We start from the raw sequence: 25,610 nt of genomic DNA, 5'->3' as shown, positions 1-25,610 counted from the left end.
TGCATGTTCATAGTGACGTGTGGAGAAGAACCCAATGCAAGAGTCTAGAAAACAGATTAAGAGATTTTAATTGGTTGGTGCTTCATAGGAAATTACCTGTGAGGAATACTCTATTTAATCATGATTTAACATTAAATAGGATATCTGAACTCATGAAAGAGTCTTTTATTGTACCTCCTCTTATTTTCTTTTAGTCCGATAGAATTCTGGAGGTCTTAAGATGTGGAGAGATGATGATCTTTGTAATGTAAAGTATTGTACTGCTCATGAGTGAATTAAATAAAAAAAAAAAATTCCAAAAAAAAAAAAAAAAAAAAAAATCTGTTCTTATCAGTTTAATATCTGATATGTCCTCTATATGAGGACTACATATTAAGCAGATTTTTGGCAAGAGGAGCAGAAATTTGGAGCTTGCTCCCTTCTCTCCACGCATCGACCTAGCATTGCAGTGCCGCTGGGAATGGTGCACTCTGTTCTTACCTTGTAGAAAAGCAAATACTCAAACAATTGTGGAGGTTTCAAGGTGAATTCTACACTGGGTCAATGAAACTGAGGGAATGGCCTGGCAGAGTTTGACAAGTGTGCAAAACTGCTCTGATGACTCACTGCCTTGTGAAGCGATTATGCATGAATCTCCACGGGGTCACAATGAGCATCAACTGGATTCCAAATAGAATCAGAAGCATTTGTCAAAAACTGAAACGTGTTTTCACTCAACATCTCCTGGGAGACTTGGTGAGAAAGCAGAGTCCGCTTTTGGACCCAATGTAAGTGGTTCAGGGATGTATTGCTTAAAAAGGCTTAAAAGCCAATCACTAGTCAGGGCAGGAGCAAATAAAGGCTTGTATAATTTGTGTTGGCAGATGGGGGCGTGGTGGGAATGTTGTATACTAGAATCTGACATGCGGAAAGCAAAGAGAGGCCCACCGCGAAGGTGGTGACTGTGACCGAGAGGCTCCACCGCTGCTCTCGAGCAGAGGGCCATGCTGACTCTGGTTTCTCTTCATAACGCACAAGTCTTTCGCCTTTTACTAAAGACTTCCGTGGAGAGGAACAAACATGAGTTGAATCTATTTTTGGCAGGCTTTGCTGTATGGCTGAGCCTTATGAAATTGTGAAAAGTCAAAGAGCTGTCTAGGTCAGCAATCAGGTGTCCACAAAGGAGAGCTTGGGCGGAGGTGATGAGCAGCCATTGTTATGCACACCTACAAACGGGGTACCACAGCAAGGGAGATTTGTGCCAAGAGGTTGGCTTGGACATCCAACACTTGTGGATTATCGCTTCTCGGCCTTTTGGCTAAGATCAAGTGTAGTATCTGTTCTTATCAGTTTAATATCTGATATGTCCTCTATATGAGGACTACATATTAAGCAGATTTTTGGCAAGAGGAGCAGAAATTTGGAGCTTGCTCCCTTCTCTCCGAGCATTGGCCTAGCATTGCAGTGCCGCTGGGCACGGTGCTCTCTGTTCTTACCTTGTAGAAAAGCAAACACTCAAACAATTGTGGAGGTTTTAAGGTGAATTCTACACTGGGTCAATAAAACTGAGGGAATGGCCTGGCAGAGTTTGACATGTGTGCAAAACTGCTCTGATGACTCACTGCCTTGTGAAGCGATTATGCATGAATCTGCACGGGGTCACAATGAGCATCAACTGGATTCCAAATAGAATCAGAAGCATTTGTCAAAAACTGAAACGTGTTTTCACTCAACATCTCCTGGGAGACCTGGTGAGAAAGCAGAGTCCGCTTTTGGACCCAATGTAAGTGGTTCAGGGATGTATTGCTTAAAAAGGCTTAAAAGCCAATCACTAGTCAGGGCAGGAGCAAATAAAGCCTTGTATAATTTGTGTTGGCAGATGGGGGCGTGGTGGGAATGTTGTATACTAGAATCTGACATGCGGAAAGCAAAGAGAGGCCCACCGCGAAGGTGGTGACTGTGACCGAGAGGCTCCACCGCTGCTCTCGAGCAGAGGGCCATGCTGACTCTGGTTTCTCTTCATAACGCACAAGTCTTTCACCTTTTACTAAAGACTTCCGTGGAGAGGAACAAACATGAGTTGAATCTATTTTTGGCAGGCTTTGCTGTATGGCTGAGCCTTATGAAATTGTGAAAAGTCAAAGAGCTGTCTAGGTCAGCAATCAGGTGTCCACAAAGGAGAGCTTGGGTGGAGGTGATGAGCAGCCATTGTTATGCACACCTACAAACGGGGTACCACAGCAAGGGAGATTTGTGCCAAGAGGTTGGCTTGGACATCCAACACTTGTGGATTATCGCTTCTCGGCCTTTTGGCTAAGATCAAGTGTAGTATCTGTTCTTATCAGTTTAATATCTGATATGTCCTCTATATGAGGACTACATATTAAGCAGATTTTTGGCAAGAGGAGCAGAAATTTGGAGCTTGCTCCCTTCTCTCCACGCATCGACCTAGCATTGCAGTGCCGCTGGGAATGGTGCACTCTGTTCTTACCTTGTAGAAAAGCAAATACTCAAACAATTGTGGAGGTTTCAAGGTGAATTCTACACTGGGTCAATGAAACTGAGGGAATGGCCTGGCAGAGTTTGACAAGTGTGCAAAACTGCTCTGATGACTCACTGCCTTGTGAAGCGATTATGCATGAATCTCCACGGGGTCACAATGAGCATCAACTGGATTCCAAATAGAATCAGAAGCATTTGTCAAAAACTGAAACGTGTTTTCACTCAACATCTCCTGGGAGACTTGGTGAGAAAGCAGAGTCCGCTTTTGGACCCAATGTAAGTGGTTCAGGGATGTATTGCTTAAAAAGGCTTAAAAGCCAATCACTAGTCAGGGCAGGAGCAAATAAAGCCTTGTATAATTTGTGTTGGCAGATGGGGGCGTGGTGGGAATGTTGTATACTAGAATCTGACATGCGGAAAGCAAAGAGAGGCCCACCGCGAAGGTGGTGACTGTGACCGAGAGGCTCCACCGCTGCTCTCGAGCAGAGGGCCATGCTGACTCTGGTTTCTCTTCATAACGCACAAGTCTTTCGCCTTTTACTAAAGACTTCCGTGGAGAGGAACAAACATGAGTTGAATCTATTTTTGGCAGGCTTTGCTGTATGGCTGAGCCTTATGAAATTGTGAAAAGTCAAAGAGCTGTCTAGGTCAGCAAAAAGTGTCCACAAAGGAGAGCTTGGGCGGAGGTAATGAGCAGCCATTGTTATGCACACCTACAAACGGGGTACCACAGCAAGGGAGATTTGTGCCAAGAGGTTAGCTTGGACATCCAACACTTGTGGATTATCGCTTCTCGGCCTTTTGGCTAAGATCAAGTGTAGTATCTGTTCTTATCAGTTTAATATCTGATATGTGCTCTATATGAGGACTACATATTAAGCAGATTTTTGGCAAGAGGAGCAGAAATTTGGAGCTTGCTCCCTTCTCTCCACGCATCGACCTAGCATTGCAGTGCCGCTGGGAACGGTGCACTCTGTTCTTACCTTGTAGAAAAGCAAACACTCAAACAATTGTGGAGGTTTCAAGGTGAATTCTACACTGGGTGAATGAAACTGAGGGAATGGCCTGGCAGAGTTTGACAAGTGTGCAAAACTGCTCTTATGACTCACTGCCTTGTGAAGTGATTATGCATGACTCTGCACGGGGTCACAATGAGCATCAACTGGATTCCAAATAGAATCAGAAGCATTTGTCAAAAACTGAAACGTGTTTTCACTCAACATCTCCTGGGAGACTTGGTGAGAAAGCAGAGTCCGCTTTTGGACCCAATGTAAGTGGTTCAGGGATGTATTGCTTAAAAAGGCTTAAAAGCCAATCATTAGTCAGGGCAGGAGCAAATAAAGCCTTGTATAATTTGTGTTGGCAGATGGGGGCGTGGTGGGAATGTTGTATACTAGAATCTGACATGCGGAAAGCAAAGAGAGGCCCACCGCGAAGGTGGTGACTGTGACCGAGAGGCTCCACCGCTGCTCTCGAGCAGAGGGCCATGCTGACTCTGGTTTCTCTTCATAACGCACAAGTCTTTCGCCTTTTACTAAAGACTTCCGTGGAGAGGAACAAACATGAGTTGAATCTATTTTTGGCAGGCTTTGCTGTATGGCTGAGCCTTATGAAATTGTGAAAAGTCAAAGAGCTGTCTAGGTCAGCAATCAGGTGTCCACAAAGGAGAGCTTGGGCGGAGGTGATGAGCAGCCATTGTTATGCACACCTACAAACGGGGTACCACAGCAAGGGAGATTTGTGCCAAGAGGTTAGCTTGGACATCCAACACTTGTGGATTATCGCTTCTCGGCCTTTTGGCTAAGATCAAGTGTAGTATCTGTTCTTATCAGTTTAATATCTGATATGTCCTCTATATGAGGACTACATATTAAGCAGATTTTTGGCAAGAGGAGCAGAAATTTGGAGCTTGCTCCCTTCTCTCCACGCATCGACCTAGCATTGCAGTGCCGCTGGGAACGGTGCACTCTGTTCTTACCTTGTAGAAAAGCAAACACTCAAACAATTGTGGAGGTTTCAAGGTGAATTCTACACTGGGTCAATGAAACTGAGGGAATGGCCTGGCAGAGTTTGACAAGTGTGCAAAACTGCTCTTATGACTCACTGCCTTGTGAAGTGATTATGCATGACTCTGCACGGGGTCACAATGAGCATCAACTGGATTCCAAATAGAATCAGAAGCATTTGTCAAAAACTGAAACGTGTTTTCACTCAACATCTCCTGGGAGACTTGGTGAGAAAGCAGAGTCCGCTTTTGGACCCAATGTAAGTGGTTCAGGGATGTATCGCTTAAAAAGGCTTAAAAGCCAATCACTAGTCAGGGCAGGAGCAAATAAAGCCTTGTATAATTTGTGTTGGCAGATGGGGGCGTGGTGGGAATGTTGTATACTAGAATCTGACATGCGGAAGGCAAAGAGAGGCCCACCGCGAAGGTGGTGACTGTGACCGAGAGGCTCCACCGCTGCTCTCGAGCAGAGGGCCATGCTGACTCTGGTTTCTCTTCATAACGCACAAGTCTTTCGCCTTTTACTAAAGACTTCCGTGGAGAGGAACAAACATGAGTTGAATCTATTTTTGGCAGGCTTTGCTGTATGGCTGAGCCTTATGAAATTGTGAAAAGTCAAAGAGCTGTCTAGGTCAGCAATCAGGTGTCCACAAAGGAGAGCTTGGGCGGAGGTGATGAGCAGCCATTGTTATGCACACCTACAAACGGGGTACCACAGCAAGGGAGATTTGTGCCAAGAGGTTAGCTTGGACATCCAACACTTGTGGATTATCGCTTCTCGGCCTTTTGGCTAAGATCTAGCCAGGTGAGAAGGGTTTGCGGAAGTGGATTGTCATAATGACGTCAGCAACAGTTTCACAGCAGGGACTTCCCGTGCTGAAAAATACTTTGAGATTCATTTGGAAGAGTACTGAAGTTTTTTTGGATAGGAGAGAATTTGGAGTTAATATTCTTTTTGGAGCCTTGTCCCTCAAGATAGATGACCTCCTCTGCTTGCAGAGAAATGCCACCGATCGTTTTTTTGATGTTACGTTCTATAATCTCACCAAGATGGAGGAAACGAAAAGGTTGGCTGATCGTTTGGCTGATGGACCACTGAGGGAGTACCAGATTCAAAGCCTTTGCCGAACTGGTGAGCGGGTTATCACAATTCATAACTATAATCCCTGGGTAACTGAAGAAGCAACCAGATACTTCCTTTCTAAGCATGTGACAGTGATTTCGAGCATGAGGGAAATCAGGGACTCTCTTGACGTTTGGACTGGAAAAAGACAATGTCGTGTGCGGCTGAAGGATGACCCAGATGGTCACGATGGCTACCACCACCCCCCTGCCTCCTTCACCATAGGCACAAATAGAGGATATCTGTACTACTCGGGCCAGCCTATTTACTGCAGAAAATGCACAGACTTTGGTCACACGGCAGAATCCTGCACGCAGGTGAGGTGCAGAAATTGCAAGGGTCTAGGACACAAAATGGGGACTTGTGACCGTTCCAGAAAATGCAATCTTTGTGGGTCTGAAGGACATTTATTTAAGCACTGCCCTGAGGTCCGCTCCTCCTATGCAAGCATTGTAAGGCGACCAATGTGCGAAGATCCTGATGCCTCCTCCCTGAGAGCAATTAACGAGGTAATTGATCAAATGTTTGGTGACAATGAGATTGAGGCAAATGTGGTTGATCCACCTGAACGAGCACCTCCCCCAGAGAAGAAGAAGGGGGAGGAGACTACAACCTCAGAGGAGAGCCAACCTGTTCCTGAGTGGACCACAGTGGAAAGCAGGGGAGGCAAGGGGAAAAAAAGGAGGATCGAGACAAGCGCTGTGCCCCTGGGAGTGGATAGCGTGTTCAGTGTTCTTTCTGAGGTTGTGGAGGAGTCGCAGGAGGAAGGGGAGATGGAGGGGCTGCAGGTGAACAGCGATCAGGATGTGAAGGCTGCTGCCAGGGTGGATGGGCTGGAGGGTGGAAGCATGGACAAATTCCAGTGCAGACTGAGGTGACAGACTCTGACGGCAGCATGCCCCCGTCCGGGTGTGTCCTGGTGGAGTCCCTGGCTCCGAACAACTCTGACAGGGATTTGGTTTCAGAGCAATGCTCATTGCTTCCAGAGGGTAATACCCCCAACTCAAGGCACGCGGTGCCCGAGGAAAAGACACATAGGGAAGGCATTGAATTTGACTGTGAAGTTGAAAATTAGAGAAAACACAGTGTCTCGTCTTTGATGGTTTGTTTGTTTGTTTTGTTTTTTGTCTCATTCCTCATTTACCAGAATGTCCTCATTACATATAGTTTCCATAAATGTTAGAGGTTTGAGGAACAAGGCCAAAAGGGAAGTGGTCTTTTCTCATTTATGTTCAATCAACTTTTCTTTATGCCTTTTGCAAGAGGTCCACTTGAAAAATGAAGACGACGTGAACCTATTCTCAAAAGAGTGGACCAAAGGTGAATCTAGGTGGAGCATTGGGGGGGTCCATTCATCTGGGGTGGGAACACTATGTGGGAATAATGAAGTCCAAGTGGTTGGTAGTTTTTCAGTGGTACAGGGGAGGGTTTTGGTAACAGATATTGACTGGAAGGGAAAGGGGTTAAGAGTTATTAACATATATGCCCACTCTTCTCCAAAGGAGAGAAGGGAGCTTTTTCTTAGTCTGGACACTGCTTTCATGACCAACCGCCATGTGGTAATTGGAGGAGACTTCAATTCCCAAAGTGAGGGCAGCAAGGCCGATGCCAGTTTAATAAATATTGTTACAAAGTATAATTTGGTGGATTCATATAAAAAAGCTAACCCAGACGATCTTGGCTTCACATGGTCAAATAGTAGAGGGGCGAAGAGTAGGATAGACTATATATTTTGTCCGGTAGAATTTCAGGTGACAGGGGCGAAAGTATCACCAGTTTTTTACACAGATCACAACATGCTCTCAGTAAAACTAACCTCAATGATGATCAAAAATGGTAAAGGGTATTGGAAATTAAACAACAATATTCTAGAGCTCCAGCAGTTTAGGGTAGCATTAAAGTGTTTTCTAAAAGATTGCTTTCATATGAGAGTATTTTATGAAAATGTCTGTGAATGGTGGGAAAGCACAAAGCTGCGTATTAGATACTACACACAGAATTACTCAAAAGAATCAAGGAAAGAGGAATTTAAATTATACTACCGACTGCAAAAAGCCATAAATAAATTAATGGAACAGAGAAATGCAGGTGGACAAAATGATAAGGACTTGCTGAAACAATTGCAAGATAAACAGAGGTTATTTTTTCACAACAGAGCAGAGGCCTATAAATTCCGGTGTCTTAGAGAGAAGTGGGAGAGTGACGAAAAGTGTTCCCCCTACTTCTTTAGACAGTCCAAAGCACAGGCAAAGAGGAGGAGCATAGTTTCCGTTTTAAATGAAACAGGTGAGGAGATTAACGATCCTGATGGGATTGCTCAAGTTATCTCTAATCATTTTTCTACGTTTTTTAAAGCAGAAAAGGTTGACTACATGAAAGGTGCAACATTGTTAGACAATATAGACAGATTCATACCTGAAGATCTGAGAACAGAGCTAGATAAAGATTTTACTTTAGAAGAAATCCTGAGGGCAACCATGTCTTTGAAAAAGGGCAAGGTGCCAGGAATAGATGGGATCACAAAAGAATTTTATATAATATTTTGGGAAGACATTGGGTCATGGCTGTTAGAGTTGTTCACTTATATATGTACATCTGGGATTATGGGGGAATCCATGAGAAAAGGGGTGATATCCCTGCTGTTTAAAAAAGGTGATGTCAACAAAATATCAAACTACAGGCCTCTAACAATGCTTTGTACAGATTATAAGATTTTTAGTAAGGTTTTGACAAACCGTTTGGTGTCAGCTCTACCCTTAATCATCGGCTCAGATCAGACATGTGCAGTACCTGGCAGGCAACTAAACTGGAATTTACAAATGCATAGAGATATATTATCTTATTCTCAGGACAGAAATATACCACTAATTGTCCTCAGTCTTGACCAGGAAAAAGCCTTTGACAGAGTTGATCACAATTTTTTGTTTAGGACACTAAAGAAATTTGGCTTCGGTGCTAGATTCAGGAGTTGGTTGAGGATTTTATACACAGAAGTCGGAAGCAGTGTTAATGTTAATGGCAACCTTGGTGAATTCTTTAAACAAACCAGAGGGGTCAGACAGGGATGTCTAGCATCAGCCCCCTTGTATGTGCTATTCATTGAAACGCTGGCATGTGCAATCAGGAAAAATGTTAACATCAAGGGTATACAGCTGCCTGGTGGTGAATCCTTGACCATATCCCAGTATGCAGATGACACTGTACTGTATTTAAAAGATGATTTCTGTCTGCGCGAAGCTATGCAGGTCATCGACACATTCTCAGTTGCTTCTGGTTCTAGAGTCAATACAGGAAAATCCCAAATCAAATACTTTGGAAAGTGGAAGGACAGAGTTGATAACCCTTTAGGGTTCTCTCTGTGTGCGGGGCCAATGACTTTACTGGGAATATCCTTTGGAAATAACAATGATGGAGAAACTAATTGGGAGACAAAATTAGGAAAAGTGCTGAAAAAACTAAATATGTGGAAATTAAGAAGGCTGTCCATTAGTGGTAAGATTTTGGTTATTAAATCTGATTTATTGCCGACATTACTTCATGTGGCTTATATTTTCCCCATGCCGGCTTTGGTTTGTTTAAAACTTCAAAAATCTCTGTTTCAGTTCATATGGGGAGGGTATGAATACATTAAAAGAGCTACAATGTATCAGCCGGTCGAAAGAGGTGGTAGGGACATGCCAAATTTAGGTTTGAAGTTCAAAGTTTTGTTTTTTTCAAATACATGTAGAATAATGTTAAACCCACCTGAACACAAATGCCAACCATTGATTAAATTCTGGCTCTCTATTCATCTGAGACCTCTTGTGGCGAAATGGGAAAACAGTTTTCCGAAAGCAGAGGTCATGCCAGATCATTATAAAAAAATGATAAGTTGGGCAAAGAAATACAAGGAGTGTTGGAAAAGAGATTCAGTAGTTAATCACAAAAAGCTGTATGAAACGTTGATTGCTAAGTTTGACCCTAAAGATGGTTTGCATGTTCATAGTGACGTGTGGAGAAGAACCCAATGCAAGAGTCTAGAAAACAGATTAAGAGATTTTAATTGGTTGGTGCTTCATAGGAAATTACCTGTGAGGAATACTCTATTTAATCATGATTTAACATTAAATAGGATATGCCCAAGACGTGGATGCAATGGGGTAGAAACCGTGGAACATGCATTATTTGAATGTCCCTTTGCAAAACAATTGTGGAAGAAATTGGGCCAAAGATTCGGTTTTCTAAAAGAGGTGAACTGGGAAAAAGTTCTGTTCATGGATTTTAGTTTAGAGGGGGACAAAGGTGTGTGCAAAGCCTTAGAACTTACATCAATTGTGAAGGCTAAGTTATGGGAGGTAAGAGGTAGTATAATAAATGAGACGGAAAAGTGGTCGATAGAAAACACTACACACAGTATTGAAGACATTATGCGGCGAAAACTTAAATTGGAGGCGAGCAAATGGGGCATCGACTCAATTAAAGATCGATGGAAAATTATTTTTGACAATCTGTAGACTGAACTCATGAAAGAGTCTTTTATTGTACCTCCTCTTATTTTCTTTTAGTCCGATAGAATTCTAGAGGTCTTAAGGTGTGGAGAGATGATGATCTTTGTAATGTAAAGTATTGTACCGCTCATGAGTGAATTAAATAAAAAAATATTCCAAAAAAAAAAAATCTGTTCTTATCAGTTTAATATCTGATATGTCCTCTATATGAGGACTACATATTAAGCAGATTTTTGGCAAGAGGAGCAGAAATTTGGAGCTTGCTCCCTTCTCTCCACGCATCGACCTAGCATTGCAGTGCCGCTGGGAACGGTGCACTCTGTTCTTACCTTGTAGAAAAGCAAACACTCAAACAATTGTGGAGGTTTCAAGGTGAATTCTACACTGGGTCAATGAAACTGAGGGAATGGCCTGGCAGAGTTTGACAAGTGTGCAAAACTGCTCTGATGACTCACTGCCTTGTGAAGCGATTATGCATGAATCTCCACGGGGTCACAATGAGCATCAACTGGATTCCAAATAGAATCAGAAGCATTTGTCAAAAACTGAAACGTGTTTTCACTCAACATCTCCTGGGAGACTTGGTGAGAAAGCAGAGTCCGCTTTTGGACCCAATGTAAGTGGTTCAGGGATGTATTGCTTAAAAAGGCTTAAAAGCCAATCACTAGTCAGGGCAGGAGCAAATAAAGCCTTGTATAATTTGTGTTGGCAGATGGGGGCGTGGTGGGAATGTTGTATACTAGAATCTGACATGCGGAAAGCAAAGAGAGGCCCACCGCGAAGGTGGTGACTGTGACCGAGAGGCTCCACCGCTGCTCTCGAGCAGAGGGCCATGCTGACTCTGGTTTCTCTTCATAACGCACAAGTCTTTCGCCTTTTACTAAAGACTTCCGTGGAGAGGAACAAACATGAGTTGAATCTATTTTTGGCAGGCTTTGCTGTATGGCTGAGCCTTATGAAATTGTGAAAAGTCAAAGAGCTGTTTAGGTCAGCAATCAAGTGTCCACAAAGGAGAGCTTGGGCGGAGGTGATGAGCAGCCATTGTTATGCACACCTACAAACGGGGTACCACAGCAAGGGAGATTTGTGCCAAGAGGTTGGCTTGGACATCCAACACTTGTGGATTATCGCTTCTCGGCATTTTGGCTAAGATCAAGTGTAGTATCTGTTCTTATCAGTTTAATATCTGATATGTCTTTATATGAGGACTACATATTAAGCAGATTTTTGGCAAGAGGAGCAGAAATTTGGAGCTTGCTCCCTTCTCTCCACGCATCGACCTAGCATTGCAGTGCCGCTGGGAACGGTGCACTCTGTTCTTACCTTGTAGAAAAGCAAACACTCAAACAATTGTGGAGGTTTCAAGGTGAATTCTACACTGGGTCAATGAAACTGAGGGAATGGCCTGGCAGAGTTTGACAAGTGTGCAAAACTGCTCTTATGACTCACTGCCTTGTGAAGTGATTATGCATGACTCTGCACGGGGTCACAATGAGCATCAACTGGATTCCAAATAGAATCAGAAGCATTTGTCAAAAACTGAAACGTGTTTTCACTCAACATCTCCTGGGAGACTTGGTGAGAAAGCAGAGTCCGCTTTTGGACCCAATGTAAGTGGTTCAGGGATGTATCGCTTAAAAAGGCTTAAAAGCCAATCACTAGTCAGGGCAGGAGCAAATAAAGCCTTGTATAATTTGTGTTGGCAGATGGGGGCGTGGTGGGAATGTTGTATACTAGAATCTGACATGCGCAAAGCAAAGAGAGGCCCACCGCGAAGGTGGTGACTGTGACCGAGAGGCTCCACCGCTGCTCTCGAGCAGAGGGCCATGCTGACTCTGGTTTCACTTCATAACGCACAAGTCTTTCGCCTTTTACTAAAGACTTCCGTGGAGAGGAACAAACATGAGTTGAATCTATTTTTGGCAGGCTTTGCTGTATGGCTGAGCCTTATGAAATTGTGAAAAGTCAAAGAGCTGTCTAGGTCAGCAATCAGGTGTCCACAAAGGAGAGCTTGGGCGGAGGTGATGAGCAGCCATTGTTATGCACACCTACAAACGGGGTACCACAGCAAGGGAGATTTGTGCCAAGAGGTTAGCTTGGACATCCAACACTTGTGGATTATCGCTTCTCGGCCTTTTGGCTAAGATCAAGTGTAGTATCTGTTCTTATCAGTTTAATATCTGATATGTCCTCTATATGAGGACTACATATTAAGCAGATTTTTGGCAAGAGGAGCAGAAATTTGGAGCTTGCTCCCTTCTCTCCACGCATCGACCTAGCATTGCAGTGCCGCTGGGAACGGTGCACTCTGTTCTTACCTTGTAGAAAAGCAATCACTCAAACAATTGTGGAGGTTTCAAGGTGAATTCTACACTGGGTCAATGAAACTGAGGGAATGGCCTGGCAGAGTTTGACAAGTGTGCAAAACTGCTCTGATGACTCACTGCCTTGTAAAGCGATCATGCATGACTCTGCACGGGGTCACAATGAGCATCAACTAGATTCCAAATAGAATCAGAAGCGTTTGTCAAAAACTGAAACGTTTTTTCACTCAACATCTCCTGGGAGACTTGGTGAGAAAGCAGAGTCCGCTTTTGGACCCAATGTAAGTGGTTCAGGGATGTATCGCTTAAAAAGGCTTAAAAGCCAATCACTAGTCAGGGCAGGAGCAAATAAAGCCTTGTATAATTTGTGTTGGCAGATGGGGGCGTGGTGGGAATGTTGTATACTAGAATCTGACATGCGGAAAGCAAAGAGAGGCCCACCGCGAAGGTGGTGACTGTGACAGAGAGGCTCCACCGCTGCTCTCGAGCAGAGGGCCATGCTGACTCTGGTTTCTCTTCATAACGCACAAGTCTTTCGCCTTTTACTAAAGACTTCCGTGGAGAGGAACAAACATGAGTTGAATCTATTTTTGGCAGGCTTTGCTGTATGGCTGAGCGTTATGAAATTGTGAAAAGTCAAAGAGCTGTCTAGGTCAGAAATCAAGTGTCCACAAAGGAGAGCTTGGGCGGAGGTGATGAACAGCAGCCATTGTTATGCACACCTACAAACGGGGTACCACAGCAAGGGAAATTTGTGCCAAGAGGTTAGCGTGGACATCCAACACTTGTGGATTATCGCTTCTCGGCCTTTTGGCTAAGATCAAGTGTAGTATCTGTTCTTATCAGTTTAATATCTGATATGTCCTCTATATGAGGACTACATATTAAGCAGATATTTGGCAAGAGGAGCAGAAATTTGGAGCTTGCTCCCTTCTCTCCACGCATCGACCTAGCATTGCAGTGCCGCTGGGAACGGTGCACTCTGTTCTTACCTTGTAGAAAAGCAAACACTCAAACAATTGTGGAGGTTTCAAGGTGAATTCTACACTGGGTCAATGAAACTGAGGGAATGGCCTGGCAGAGTTTGACAAGTGTGCAAAACTGCTCTGATGACTCACTGCCTTGTAAAGCGATCATGCATGACTCTGCACGGGGTCACAATGAGCATCAACTAGATTCCAAATAGAATCAGAAGCGTTTGTCAAAAACTGAAACGTTTTTTCACTCAACATCTCCTGGGAGACTTGGTGAGAAAGCAGAGTCCGCTTTTGGACCCAATGTAAGTGGTTCAGGGATGTATCGCTTAAAAAGGCTTAAAAGCCAATCACTAGTCAGGGCAGGAGCAAATAAAGCCTTGTATAATTTGTGTTGGCAGATGGGGGCGTGGTGGGAATGTTGTATACTAGAATCTGACATGCGGAAAGCAAAGAGAGGCCCACCGCGAAGGTGGTGACTGTGACCGAGAGGCTCCACCGCTGCTCTCGAGCAGAGGGCCATGCTGACTCTGGTTTCTCTTCATAACGCACAAGTCTTTCGCCTTTTACTAAAGACTTCCGTGGAGAGGAACAAACATGAGTTGAATCTATTTTTGGCAGGCTTTGCTGTATGGCTGAGCCTTATGAAATTGTGAAAAGTCAAAGAGCTGTCTAGGTCAGCAATCAGGTGTCCACAAAGGAGAGCTTGGGCGGAGGTGATGAGCAGCCATTGTTATGCACACCTACAAACGGGGTACCACAGCAAGGGAGATTTGTGCCAAGAGGTTAGCTTGGACATCCAACACTTGTGGATTATCGCTTCTCGGCCTTTTGGCTAAGATCTAGCCAGGTGAGAAGGGTTTGCGGACGTGGATTGTCATAATGACGTCAGCAACAGTTTCACAGCAGGGACTTCCCGTGCTGAAAAATACTTTGAGATTCATTTGGAAGAGTACTGAAGTTTTTTTGGATAGGAGAGAATTTGGAGTTAATATTCTTTTTGGAGCCTTGTCCCTCAAGATAGATGACCTCCTCTGCTTGCAGAGAAATGCCACCGACCGTTTTTTTGATGTTACGTTCTATAATCTCACCAAGATGGAGGAAACGAAAAGGTTGGCTGATCGTTTGGCTGATGGACCACTGAGGGAGTACCAGATTCAAAGCCTTTGCCGAACTGGTGAGCGGGTTATCACAATTCATAACTATAATCCCTGGGTAACTGAAGAAGCAACCAGATACTTCCTTTCTAAGCATGTGACAGTGATTTCGAGCATGAGGGAAATCAGGGACTCTCTTGACGTTTGGACTGGAAAAAGACAATGTCGTGTGCGGCTGAAGGATGACCCAGATGGTCACGATGGCTACCACCACCCCCCTGCCTCCTTCACCATAGGCACAAATAGAGGATATCTGTACTACTCGGGCCAGCCTATTTACTGCAGAAAATGCACAGACTTTGGTCACACGGCAGAATCCTGCACGCAGGTGAGGTGCAGAAATTGCAAGGGTCTAGGACACAAAATGGGGACTTGTGACCGTTCCAGAAAATGCAATCTTTGTGGGTCTGAAGGACATTTATTTAAGCACTGCCCTGAGGTCCGCTCCTCCTATGCAAGCATTGTAAGGCGACCAATGTGCGAAGATCCTGATGCCTCCTCCCTGAGAGCAATTAACGAGGTAATTGATCAAATGTTTGTGGACAATGAGATTGAGGCAATTGTGGTTGATCCACCTGAACGAGCACCTCCCCCAGAGAAGAAGAAGGGGGAGGAGACTACAACCTCAGAGGAGAGCCAACCTGTTCCTGAGTGGACCACAGTGGAAAGCAGGGGAGGCAAGGGGAAAAAAAGGAGGATCGAGACAAGCGCTGTGCCCCTGGGAGTGGATAGCGTGTTCAGTGTTCTTTCTGAGGTTGTGGAGGAGTCGCAGGAGGAAGGGGAGATGGAGGGGCTGCAGGTGAACAGCGATCAGGATGTGAAGGCTGCTGCCAGGGTGGATGGGCTGGAGGGTGGAGAACATGGACAAATTCCAGTGCAGACTAAGGTGACAGACTCTGACGGCAGCATGCCCCCGTCCGGGTGTGTCCTGGTGGAGTCCCTGGCTCCGAACAACTCTGACAGGGATTTGGTTTCAGAGCAATGCTCATTGCTTCCAGAGGGTAATACCCCCAACTCAGGGCACGCGGTGCCCGAGGAAAAGACACATAGGGAAGGCATTGAATTTGACTGTGAAGTTGAAAATTAGAGAAAACACAGTGTCTCGTCTTTGATGGTTTGTTTGTTTGTTTTGTTTTTTGTCTCATTCCTCATTTACCAGAATGTCCTCATTACATATAGTTTCCATAAATGTTAGAGGTTTGAGGAACAAGGCCAAAAGGGAAGTGGTCTTTTCTCATTTATGTTCAATCAACTTTTCTTTATGCCTTTTGCAAGAGGTCCACTTGAAAAATGAAGACGACGTGAACCTATTCTCAAAAGAGTGGACCAAAGGTGAATCTAGGTGGAGCATTGGGGGGGTCCATTCATCTGGGGTGGGAACACTATGTGGGAATAATGAAGTCCAAGTGGTTGGCAGTTTTTCAGTGGTACAGGGGAGGGTTTTGGTAACAGATATTGACTGGAAGGGAAAGGGGTTAAGAGTTATTAACATATATGCCCACTCTTCTCCAAAGGAGAGAAGGGAGCTTTTTCTTAGTCTTGACACTGCTTTCATGACCAACCGCCATGTGGTAATTGGAGGAGACTTCAATTCCCAAAGTGAGGGCAGCAAGGCCGAGGCCAGTTTAATAAATATTGTTACAAAGTATAATTTGGTGGATTCATATAAAAAAGCTAACCCAGACGATCTTGGCTTCACATGGTCAAATAGTAGAGGGGCGAAGAGTAGGATAGACTATATATTTTGTCCGGTAGAATTTCAGGTGACAGGGGCGAAAGTATCACCAGTTTTTTACACAGATCACAACATGCTCTCAGTAAAACTAACCTCAATGATGATCAAAAATGGTAAAGGGTATTGGAAATTAAACAACAATATTCTAGAGCTCCAGCAGTTTAGGGTAGCATTAAAGTGTTTTCTAAAAGATTGCTTTCATATGAGAGTATTTTATGAAAATGTCTGTGAATGGTGGGAAAGCACAAAGCTGCGTATTAGATACTACACACAGAATTACTCAAAAGAATCAAGGAAAGAGGAATTTAAATTATACTACCGACTGCAAAAAGCCATAAATAAATTAATGGAACAGAGAAATGCAGGTGGACAAATTGATAAGGACTTGCTGAAACATTTGCAAGATAAACAGAGGTTATTTTTTCACAACAGAGCAGAGGCCTATAAATTCCGGTGTCTTAGAGAGAAGTGGGAGAGTGACGAAAAGTGTTCTCCCTACTTCTTTAGACAGTCCAAAGCACAGGCAAAGAGGAGGAGCATAGTTTCCGTTTTAAATGAAACAGGTGAGGAGATTAACGATCCTGATGGGATTGCTCAAGTTATCTCTAATCATTTTTCTACGTTTTTTAAAGCAGAAAAGGTTGACTACATGAAAGGTGCAACATTGTTAGACAATATAGACAGATTCATACCTGAAGATCTGAGAACAGAGCTAGATAAAGATTTTACTTTAGAAGAAATCCTGAGGGCAACCATGTCTTTGAAAAAGGGCAAGGTGCCAGGAATAGATGGGATCACAAAAGAATTTTATATAATATTTTGGGAAGACATTGGGTCATGGCTGTTAGAGTTGTTCACTTATATATGTACATCTGGGATTATGGGGGAATCCATGAGAAAAGGGGTGATATCCCTGCTGTTTAAAAAAGGTGATGTCAACAAAATATCAAACTACAGGCCTCTAACAATGCTTTGTACAGATTATAAGATTTTTAGTAAGGTTTTGACAAACCGTTTGGTGTCAGCTCTACCCTTAATCATCGGCTCAGATCAGACATGTGCAGTACCTGGCAGGCAACTAAACTGGAATTTACAAATGCATAGAGATATACTATCTTATTCTCAGGACAGAAATATACCACTAATTGTCCTCAGTCTTGACCAGGAAAAAGCCTTTGACAGAGTTGATCACAATTTTTTGTTTAGGACACTAAAGAAATTTGGCTTCGGTGCTAGATTCAGGAGTTGGTTGAGGATTTTATACACAGAAGTCGGAAGCAGTGTTAATGTTAATGGCAACCTTGGTGAATTCTTTAAACAAACCAGAGGGGTCAGACAGGGATGTCCAGCATCAGCCCCCTTGTATGTGCTATTCATTGAAACGCTGGCATGTGCAATCAGGAAAAATGTTAACATCAAGGGTATACAGCTGCCTGGTGGTGAATCCTTGACCATATCCCAATATGCAGATGACACTGTACTGTATTTAAAAGATGATTTCTGTCTGCGCGAAGCTATGCAGGTCATCGACACATTCTCAGTTGCTTCTGGTTCTAGAGTCAATACAGGAAAATCCCAAATCAAATACTTTGGAAAGTGGAAGGACAGAGTTGATAACCCTTTAGGGTTCTCTCTGTGTGCGGGGCCAATGACTTTACTGGGAATATCCTTTGGAAATAACAATGATGGAGAAACTAATTGGGAGACAAAATTGGGAAAAGTGCTGAAAAAACTAAATATGTGGAAATTAAGAAGGCTGTCCATTAGTGGTAAGATTTTGGTTATTAAATCTGATTTATTGCCGACATTACTTCATGTGGCTTATATTTTCCCCATGCCGGCTTTAGTTTGTTTAAAACTTCAAAAATCTCTGTTTCAGTTCATATGGGGAGGGTATGAATACATTAAAAGAGCTACAATGTATCAGCCGGTCGAAAGAGGTGGTAGGGACATGCCAAATTTAGGTTTGAAGTTCAAAGTTTTGTTTTTTTCAAATACATGTAGAATAATGTTAAACCCACCTGAACACAAATGCCAACCATTGATTAAATTCTGGCTCTCTATCCATCTGAGACCTCTTGTGGCGAAATGGGAAAACAGTTTTCCGAAAGCAGAGGTCATGCCAGATCATTATAAAAAAATGATAAGTTGGGCAAAGAAATACAAGGAGTGTTGGAAAAGAGATTCAGTAGTTAATCACAAAAAGCTGTATGAAACGTTGATTGCTAAGTTTGACCCTAAAGATGGTTTGCATGTTCATAGTGACGTGTGGACAAGAACCCAATGCAAGAGTCTAGAAAACAGATTAAGAGATTTTAATTGGTTGGTGCTTCATAGGAAATTACCTGTGAGGAATACTCTATTTAATCATGATTTAACATTAAATAGGATATGCCCAAGACGTGGATGCAATGGGGTAGAAACGGTGGAACATGCATTATTTGAATGTCCCTTTGCAAAACAATTGTGGAAGAAATTGGGCCAAAGATTCAGTTTTCTAAAAGAGGTGAACTGGGAAAAAGTTCTGTTCATGGATTTTAGTTTAGAGGGGGACAAAGGTGTGTGCAAAGCCTTAGAACTTACATCAATTGTGAAGGCTAAGTTATGGGAGGTAAGAGGTAGTATAATAAATGAGACGGAAAAGTGGTCGATAGAAAACACTACACACAGTATTGAAGACATTATGCGGCGAAAACTTAAATTGGAGGCGAGCAAATGGGGCATCGACTCAATTAAAGATCGATGGAAAATTATTTTTGACAATCTGTAGACTGAACTCATGAAAGAGTCTTTTATTGTACCTCCTCTTATTTTCTTTTAGTCCGATAGAATTCTGGAGGTCTTAAGATGTGGAGAGATGATGATCTTTGTAATGTAAAGTATTGTACTGCTCATGAGTGAATTAAATAAAAAAAAAATTCCAAAAAAAAAAAAAATCTGTTCTTATCAGTTTAATATCTGATATGTGCTCTATATGAGGACTACATATTAAGCAGATTTTTGGCAAGAGGAGCAGAAATTTGGAGCTTGCTCCCTTCTCTCCACGCATCGACCTAGCATTGCAGTGCCGCTCGGAACGGTGCACTCTGTTCTTACCTTGTAGAAAACCAAACACTCAAACAATTGTGGAGGTTTCAAGGTGAATTCTACACTGGGTGAATGAAACTGAGGGAATGGCCTGGCAGAGTTTGACAAGTGTGCAAAACTGCTCTTATGACTCACTGCCTTGTGAAGTGATTATGCATGACTCTGCACGGGGTCACAATGAGCATCAACTGGATTCCAAATAGAATCAGAAGCATTTGTCAAAAACTGAAACGTGTTTTCACTCAACATCTCCTGGGAGACTTGGTGAGAAAGCAGAGTCCGCTTTTGGACCCAATGTAAGTGGTTCAGGGATGTATCGCTTAAAAAGGCTTAAAAGCCAATCACTAGTCAGGGCAGGAGCAAATAAAGCCTTGTATAATTTGTGTTGGCAGATGGGGGCGTGGTGGGAATGTTGTATACTAGAATCTGACATGCGGAAAGCAAAGAGAGGTCCACCGCGAAGGTGGTGACTGTGACCGAGAGGCTCCACCGCTGCTCTCGAGCAGAGGGCCATGCTGACTCTGGTTTCTCTTCATAACGCACAAGTCTTTCGCCTTTTACTAAAGACTTCCGTGGAGAGGAACAAACATGAGTTGAATCTATTTTTGGCAGGCTTTGCTGTATGGCTGAGCCTTATGAAATTTTGAAAAGTCAAAGAGCTGTCTAGGTCAGCAATCAGGTGTCCACAAAGGAGAGCTTGGGCGGAGGTGATGAGCAGCCATTGTTATGCACACCTACAAACGGGGTACCACAGCAAGGGAGATTTGTGCCAAGAGGTTAGCTTGGACATCCAACAATTGTGGATTATCGCTTCTCGGCCTTTTGGCTAAGATCAAGTGTAGTATCTGTTCTTATCAGTTTAATATCTGATATGTCCTCTATATGAGGACTACATATTAAGCAGATTTTTGGCAAGAGGAGCAGAAATTTGGAGCTTGCTCCCTTCTCTCCACGCATCGACCTAGCATTGCAGTGCCGCTGGGAACGGTGCACTCTGTTCTTACCTTGTAGAAAAGCAAGCACTCAAACAATTGTGGAGGTTTCAAGGTGAATTCTACACTGGGTCAATGAAACTGAGGGAATGGCCTGGCAGAGTTTGACAAGTGTGCAAAACTGCTCTGATGACTCACTGCCTTGTGAAGCGATTATGCATGAATCTCCACGGGGTCACAATGAGCATCAACTGGATTCCAAATAGAATCAGAAGCATTTGTCAAAAACTGAAACGTGTTTTCACTCAACATCTCCTGGGAGACTTGGTGAGAAAGCAGAGTCCGCTTTTGGACCCAATGTAAGTGGTTCAAGGATGTATTGCTTAAAAAGGCTTAAAATGCCTGTGTCCGATGTCGGACACAGTAGTTTTCTCTGGCCCGCTCCCTAACACAACAGGTGATGACATGTTTAGCCGCATGTTGTCTTTTAACCGCTGGCTGTCGAGGTGGTGTCCTGTAAACGGCGTGGGCTTTATAGATAATTGGCTAACTTTTTTGAGAAAACCTGGTCTTGTTAGGAGAGACGGCGTTCATCCCACTTGGGATGGAGCAGCTCTCTTATCTAGGAATATTACTAAGTCTATAACATGACAACCCATAGTTGGGACCAGGAAGCAGAGCTGCAGTGCTAAACACTTCTCTGCGCTCCCTCTGGATCAGTCACAAAACCCCATAGAGATTGTGTCTGTTCACCGTCCGATTAAATTATTGAAATTAAACAATAATAGAACGAGAACTCCACACAAAAATTTAATACAAATTAAAACAACCTCTGAAACAATACAGGAAACCCAGACTTTTAAATGTGGTCTTTTAAACATTAGATCACTGGAAAAAAAAGGCTCTTTTAGTTAATGAAATAGTCTCTGATTACAACATAGATTTATTGTCCCTCACTGAGACGTGGCTGCATCCTGATGATTATGTCAGTCTAAATGAATCTACTCCCCCCAGTCATATCAATTCACAGGTTCCTAGAGAAATTGGGCGAGGAGGTGGAGTTGCTGCTATTTTTAACTCCAGTCTATCAATTAATCCTAAACCTAAACTCAGCTACAAGTCATTTGAATGTCTGGTTCTTAGTCTTCCACGCCAATCAAGGAACCACCAACAGCCAATCATATTTGCCGTAGTTTACCGTGCTCCCAGGGCTTATACTGAATTTTTAAAGGAATTCCCTGAGTTTTTATCAAACTTAGTCCTAAAGACCGATAAAATTATTATTGTTGGTGACTTTAATATTCATGTTGATAATAATAAAGATTGCCTTAGCGTAGCATTTATTTCAATACTAGACTCTATTGGTTTCAGTCAGTGTGTGCACAAACCTACTCATTGTGGTAACCACACACTTGACCTTGTATTATCGTACGGTGTCGCAATTGAAAATTTAACAGTACTTCCGCGCAATCCAGTTCTATCAGACCATAATTTAATAACCTTTGATTTTTCAATAACTGAATATATGCCACTAATAAAAAATTCATTTTCTAGATGTCTACCTGATAGTGCTGTAGCTAAATTTAAGGAAATAATCCCAATTACATTTAAACCCGTATTAGCAGTAGATATAAACAACAAATTCTTTAAAACCCTGAGCTCCATTGAGATCGACCACCTCGTCGATAGCTCTGCAGACTCATTACGATTAACATTAGACTCAATAGCGCCTCTAAAAAAGAAAAATGTCAAACATAGTAAATTAGCTCCGTGGTATAATTCCCAGACAAATGAGTTAAAACAATTATCAAGAAAACTAGAAAGGAAGTGGCGCTCCAGCAACAATGTTGAAAACCTCATAGACTGGAAGAATAGTGTTAAAGAATATAAAAAGGCTCTCCACAAAGTAAGAGCCGCCTACTATTCAAAACTAATAGAAGAGAATAAAAATAACCCCAGGTTTCTCTTCTGCACTGTAGCCAGGCTGACAGAGAGTCACAACTCCACCGAACCCAGTATTCCTCCATCCCTAAATAGCAATATCTTTATGACCTTTTTTAATGATAAAATTCAAACTATTAGAAATAAAATCAACCATCTCCTGCCCTCAATTGGCACTAATACCCTCCCAACAACAGAGATCTCAGAAACGGCTGAGAATCCTACCCATTACTTAGACAGCTTCTCTCTGATCACCCGTGATCAGTTTACCAAATTAATCTCAGGTTCTAAACCAACAACCTGTATCTTAGATCCCATTCCTACCAACTTACTTAAAGACATTCTGCCCCTAATTGATAGTTCGTTACTTAACATTATCAATCTGTCATTATCATCAGGTTATGTACCACAGTCTTTTAAAATAGCTGTCATCAAACCCCTACTCAAAAAACCCACCCTAGACCCAGAGGTTTTAGCCAATTACAGACCAATATCTAACCTCTCCTTCATTTCTAAAATCTTAGAAAAAGTGGTAGCCAATCAGCTGTGTGAGTTTCTCCAGGAAAATAATATATATGAAGACTTTCAATCGGGGTTTAGAGCCAATCACAGTACAGAGACAGCCTTGGCAAAAGTCACTAATGACCTTTTAATAGCCTCAGATCAGGGACTTGTGTCTGTCCTCGTTCTGTTAGATCTCAGTGCAGCATTCGACACAATTGACCATCAAATTTTATTACAAAGACTAAAACAGTTAATTAACATTAATGGAACCGCCCTTAACTGGTTTAAATCGTATTTTTCTGATCGCTCCCAATTTGTGCAAATTAATGATGAGTCATCTGTGCGCACCAAAGTTAATCATGGTGTTCCACAGGGCTCTGTGCTCGGCCCAATTTTATTCTCATTATATATGCTTCCACTAGGAAACATTATCAGGACACACTCGGTAAATTTCCACTGCTATGCGGATGACACCCAGTTATATTTGTCAATAAAACCTGAACAAAGTAATCAATTAACTAAACTTCGAACATGTCTCAAGGACATAAAAACCTGGATGACCCGCAATTTTCTCTTATTAAACTCAGACAAAACAGAGGTTATAATACTTGGCCCCAAACACCTTAGAGATGCATTATCTAATGATATAGCTGCGCTAGACGACATTGCCCTTGCTTCCAATGAAACAGTCAGGAACTTGGGAGTGATCTTCGATCCTGATTTATCCTTTAATAGTCACTTAAAACAAATTTCTAGGACCGCTTTTTTCCACTTGCGTAATATTTCAAAAATTAGACATGTCCTTTCACAAAAAGATGCAGAAAAACTAGTCCACGCCTTTGTTACATCGAGACTGGACTATTGTAATTCATTATTATCAGGCTCCAGCAGGAAGTCGTTAAAGACTCTACAGCTTGTCCAAAATGCTGCAGCACGTGTCCTGACGAGAACAAAGAGAAGAGAGCACATTTCTCCAATATTAGCATCGCTACACTGGCTTCCAGTTAAATCTAGAATAGAATTTAAAATTCTCCTCCTCACCTTCAAGGCCCTTAATAATATAGCGCCTTTATACCTTAAAGAGCTGTTAATACCTTATAAACCCACCAGAGCACTCCGCTCCCAGAATTCAAGCCTACTTGTCGTCCCTAAATTCTCTAAAAGTAGAGTAGGAGCCAGAGCTTTTAGCCATCAAGCCCCTCGGCTGTGGAATAATCTACCACTTTCAGTTCGGGAGGCAGTCACCATCTGTTCGTTTAAAAGTAGGCTCAAAACCTTTCTTTTTGATAAAGCTTATAGTTAGAGCTAATTAGTGCGCCAGAACTTTACTTGTTCTATTTTATGACACATGACACACGGAGCTTCTCTTTCCAGCTTCTCCTTCCTCTTCTCCATCCCTATCCCCCTTCCCCGGAATCCCTTTGCTTTATCACCCGCAGATCCAGGGCCTCTGTGGCCGCACCATGGATTACGGTTTGTGGATCACGCACCGGGGGTCGCGGTGTTGGATCCAGTGTGGCGGATTCTGAGTCATGTGGGCTGATCGTGGTGCTGGTGGCGGACCCTGTGTCGCGTTGGCATTGGGCACGGGCGGTGGACCAGGACCGCAGTGGTGGCTTGTGATGGGTCCTCCTGGTGGGCGGCGGTGGACGGTGACTGAGGACTGAAGTGGCGTCTGGTCTGGATGGTGGATCGTGGTCTAGATGGTTGCTGAGCATGGACTGTGCTTCATCAATGCTGCTAGAGACTTTGATTATTGATGATGTTCTCCTGCACGTGGCATCTATTGCACTTCTGTCCGTCCTGGGAGAGGGATCCCTCACATGTGGCTCTCTCTGAGGTTTCTACATATTTTTACCCTGTTAAAAGGGTTTTTTGTAGTTTTTCCTTACTCTTGCTGAGGGTTAAGGACAGAGGATGTCACACCCTGTTAAAGCCCTATGAGATGAATTGTAATTTGTGAATATGGGCTATACAAATAAAATTTGATTGATTGATTGATTGATTAAAAGCCAATCACTAGTCAGGGCAGGAGCAAATAAAGCCTTGTATAATTTGTGTTGGCAGATGGGGGCGTGGTGGGAATGTTGTATACTAGAATCTGACATGCGGAAAGCAAAGAGAGGCCCACCGCGAAGGTGGTGACTGTGACCGAGAGGCTCCACCGCTGCTCTCGAGCAGAGGGCCATGCTGACTCTGGTTTCTCTTCATAACGCACAAGTCTTTCGCCTTTTACTAAAGACTTCCGTGGAGAGGAACAAACATGAGTTGAATCTATTTTTGGCAGGCTTTGCTGTATGGCTGAGCCTTATGAAATTGTGAAAAGTCAAAGAGCTGTTTAGGTCAGCCATCAAGTGTCCACAAAGGAGAGCTTGGGCGGAGGTGATGAGCAGCCATTGTTATGCACACCTACAAACGGGGTACCACAGCAAGGGAGATTTGTGCCAAGATGTTAGGTTGGACATCCAACACTTGTGGGTTATCGCTTCTCGGCCTTTTGGCTAAGATCTAGCCAGGTGAGAAGGGTTTGCGGACGTGGATTGTCATAATGACGTCAGCAACAGTTTCACAGCAGGGACTTCCCGTGCTGAAAAATACTTTGAGATTCATTTGGAAGAGTACTGAAGTTTTTTTGGATAGGAGAGAATTTGGAGTTAATATTCTTTTTGGAGCCTTGTCCCTCAAGATAGATGACCTCCTCTGCTTGCAGAGAAATGCCACCGACCGTTTTTTTGATGTTACGTTCTATAATCTCACCAAGATGGAGGAAACGAAAAGGTTGGCTGATCGTTTGGCTGATGGACCACTGAGGGAGTACCAGATTCAAAGCCTTTGCCGAACTGGTGAGCGGGTTATCACA

General features: G+C 43.1%; 20 non-coding genes and 2 pseudogenes across 20 annotated transcripts; all 22 read left to right on the top strand.

Annotated features, from left to right (window-relative positions):
• Positions 1-288: 288 nt before the first annotated feature.
• On the top strand, positions 289-474 carry LOC133963058 (U2 spliceosomal RNA). The gene has a single exon (XR_009922597.1). It is a non-coding gene; the product is annotated as a U2 spliceosomal RNA (small nuclear RNA).
• A 513-nt stretch (positions 475-987) lies between these two features.
• LOC133963510 (U5 spliceosomal RNA) lies at positions 988-1,100 on the top strand. The gene has a single exon (XR_009923008.1). It is a non-coding gene; the product is annotated as a U5 spliceosomal RNA (small nuclear RNA).
• A 177-nt stretch (positions 1,101-1,277) lies between these two features.
• On the top strand, positions 1,278-1,469 carry LOC133962841 (U2 spliceosomal RNA). Its single transcript, XR_009922410.1, has one exon. It is a non-coding gene; the product is annotated as a U2 spliceosomal RNA (small nuclear RNA).
• Positions 1,470-1,982: 513 nt separating this feature from the next.
• LOC133963794 (U5 spliceosomal RNA) lies at positions 1,983-2,095 on the top strand. Its single transcript, XR_009923278.1, has one exon. It is a non-coding gene; the product is annotated as a U5 spliceosomal RNA (small nuclear RNA).
• Positions 2,096-2,272: 177 nt separating this feature from the next.
• On the top strand, positions 2,273-2,464 carry LOC133962644 (U2 spliceosomal RNA). The gene has a single exon (XR_009922224.1). It is a non-coding gene; the product is annotated as a U2 spliceosomal RNA (small nuclear RNA).
• Positions 2,465-2,977: 513 nt separating this feature from the next.
• LOC133963509 (U5 spliceosomal RNA) lies at positions 2,978-3,090 on the top strand. The gene has a single exon (XR_009923007.1). It is a non-coding gene; the product is annotated as a U5 spliceosomal RNA (small nuclear RNA).
• Positions 3,091-3,266: 176 nt separating this feature from the next.
• Positions 3,267-3,458, top strand: LOC133962807 (U2 spliceosomal RNA). The gene has a single exon (XR_009922378.1). It is a non-coding gene; the product is annotated as a U2 spliceosomal RNA (small nuclear RNA).
• A 513-nt stretch (positions 3,459-3,971) lies between these two features.
• LOC133963508 (U5 spliceosomal RNA) lies at positions 3,972-4,084 on the top strand. The gene has a single exon (XR_009923006.1). It is a non-coding gene; the product is annotated as a U5 spliceosomal RNA (small nuclear RNA).
• Positions 4,085-4,261: 177 nt separating this feature from the next.
• Positions 4,262-4,453, top strand: LOC133964245 (U2 spliceosomal RNA). Its single transcript, XR_009923709.1, has one exon. It is a non-coding gene; the product is annotated as a U2 spliceosomal RNA (small nuclear RNA).
• Positions 4,454-4,966: 513 nt separating this feature from the next.
• LOC133963507 (U5 spliceosomal RNA) lies at positions 4,967-5,079 on the top strand. Its single transcript, XR_009923005.1, has one exon. It is a non-coding gene; the product is annotated as a U5 spliceosomal RNA (small nuclear RNA).
• Positions 5,080-10,246: 5,167 nt separating this feature from the next.
• On the top strand, positions 10,247-10,419 carry LOC133962995 (U2 spliceosomal RNA; annotated as a pseudogene).
• Positions 10,420-10,932: 513 nt separating this feature from the next.
• On the top strand, positions 10,933-11,045 carry LOC133963504 (U5 spliceosomal RNA). The gene has a single exon (XR_009923003.1). It is a non-coding gene; the product is annotated as a U5 spliceosomal RNA (small nuclear RNA).
• Positions 11,046-11,222: 177 nt separating this feature from the next.
• Positions 11,223-11,413, top strand: LOC133962959 (U2 spliceosomal RNA). Its single transcript, XR_009922521.1, has one exon. It is a non-coding gene; the product is annotated as a U2 spliceosomal RNA (small nuclear RNA).
• A 513-nt stretch (positions 11,414-11,926) lies between these two features.
• On the top strand, positions 11,927-12,039 carry LOC133963771 (U5 spliceosomal RNA). The gene has a single exon (XR_009923254.1). It is a non-coding gene; the product is annotated as a U5 spliceosomal RNA (small nuclear RNA).
• A 177-nt stretch (positions 12,040-12,216) lies between these two features.
• LOC133964243 (U2 spliceosomal RNA) lies at positions 12,217-12,408 on the top strand. The gene has a single exon (XR_009923708.1). It is a non-coding gene; the product is annotated as a U2 spliceosomal RNA (small nuclear RNA).
• Positions 12,409-12,921: 513 nt separating this feature from the next.
• Positions 12,922-13,034, top strand: LOC133963503 (U5 spliceosomal RNA). The gene has a single exon (XR_009923002.1). It is a non-coding gene; the product is annotated as a U5 spliceosomal RNA (small nuclear RNA).
• A 180-nt stretch (positions 13,035-13,214) lies between these two features.
• Positions 13,215-13,406, top strand: LOC133962717 (U2 spliceosomal RNA). Its single transcript, XR_009922292.1, has one exon. It is a non-coding gene; the product is annotated as a U2 spliceosomal RNA (small nuclear RNA).
• Positions 13,407-13,919: 513 nt separating this feature from the next.
• LOC133963502 (U5 spliceosomal RNA) lies at positions 13,920-14,032 on the top strand. The gene has a single exon (XR_009923001.1). It is a non-coding gene; the product is annotated as a U5 spliceosomal RNA (small nuclear RNA).
• Positions 14,033-19,199: 5,167 nt separating this feature from the next.
• Positions 19,200-19,376, top strand: LOC133963084 (U2 spliceosomal RNA; annotated as a pseudogene).
• Positions 19,377-19,889: 513 nt separating this feature from the next.
• On the top strand, positions 19,890-20,002 carry LOC133963501 (U5 spliceosomal RNA). The gene has a single exon (XR_009923000.1). It is a non-coding gene; the product is annotated as a U5 spliceosomal RNA (small nuclear RNA).
• A 177-nt stretch (positions 20,003-20,179) lies between these two features.
• On the top strand, positions 20,180-20,371 carry LOC133964242 (U2 spliceosomal RNA). The gene has a single exon (XR_009923707.1). It is a non-coding gene; the product is annotated as a U2 spliceosomal RNA (small nuclear RNA).
• A 4,570-nt stretch (positions 20,372-24,941) lies between these two features.
• Positions 24,942-25,054, top strand: LOC133963500 (U5 spliceosomal RNA). The gene has a single exon (XR_009922999.1). It is a non-coding gene; the product is annotated as a U5 spliceosomal RNA (small nuclear RNA).
• Positions 25,055-25,610: the final 556 nt, after the last annotated feature.

Source organism: Platichthys flesus, chromosome 10, assembly GCF_949316205.1.
Source record: "Platichthys flesus chromosome 10, fPlaFle2.1, whole genome shotgun sequence".
Taxonomy (NCBI): Eukaryota; Metazoa; Chordata; class Actinopteri; order Pleuronectiformes; family Pleuronectidae; genus Platichthys; species Platichthys flesus.
This window is presented reverse-complemented; position numbering and strand designations above follow the sequence as displayed.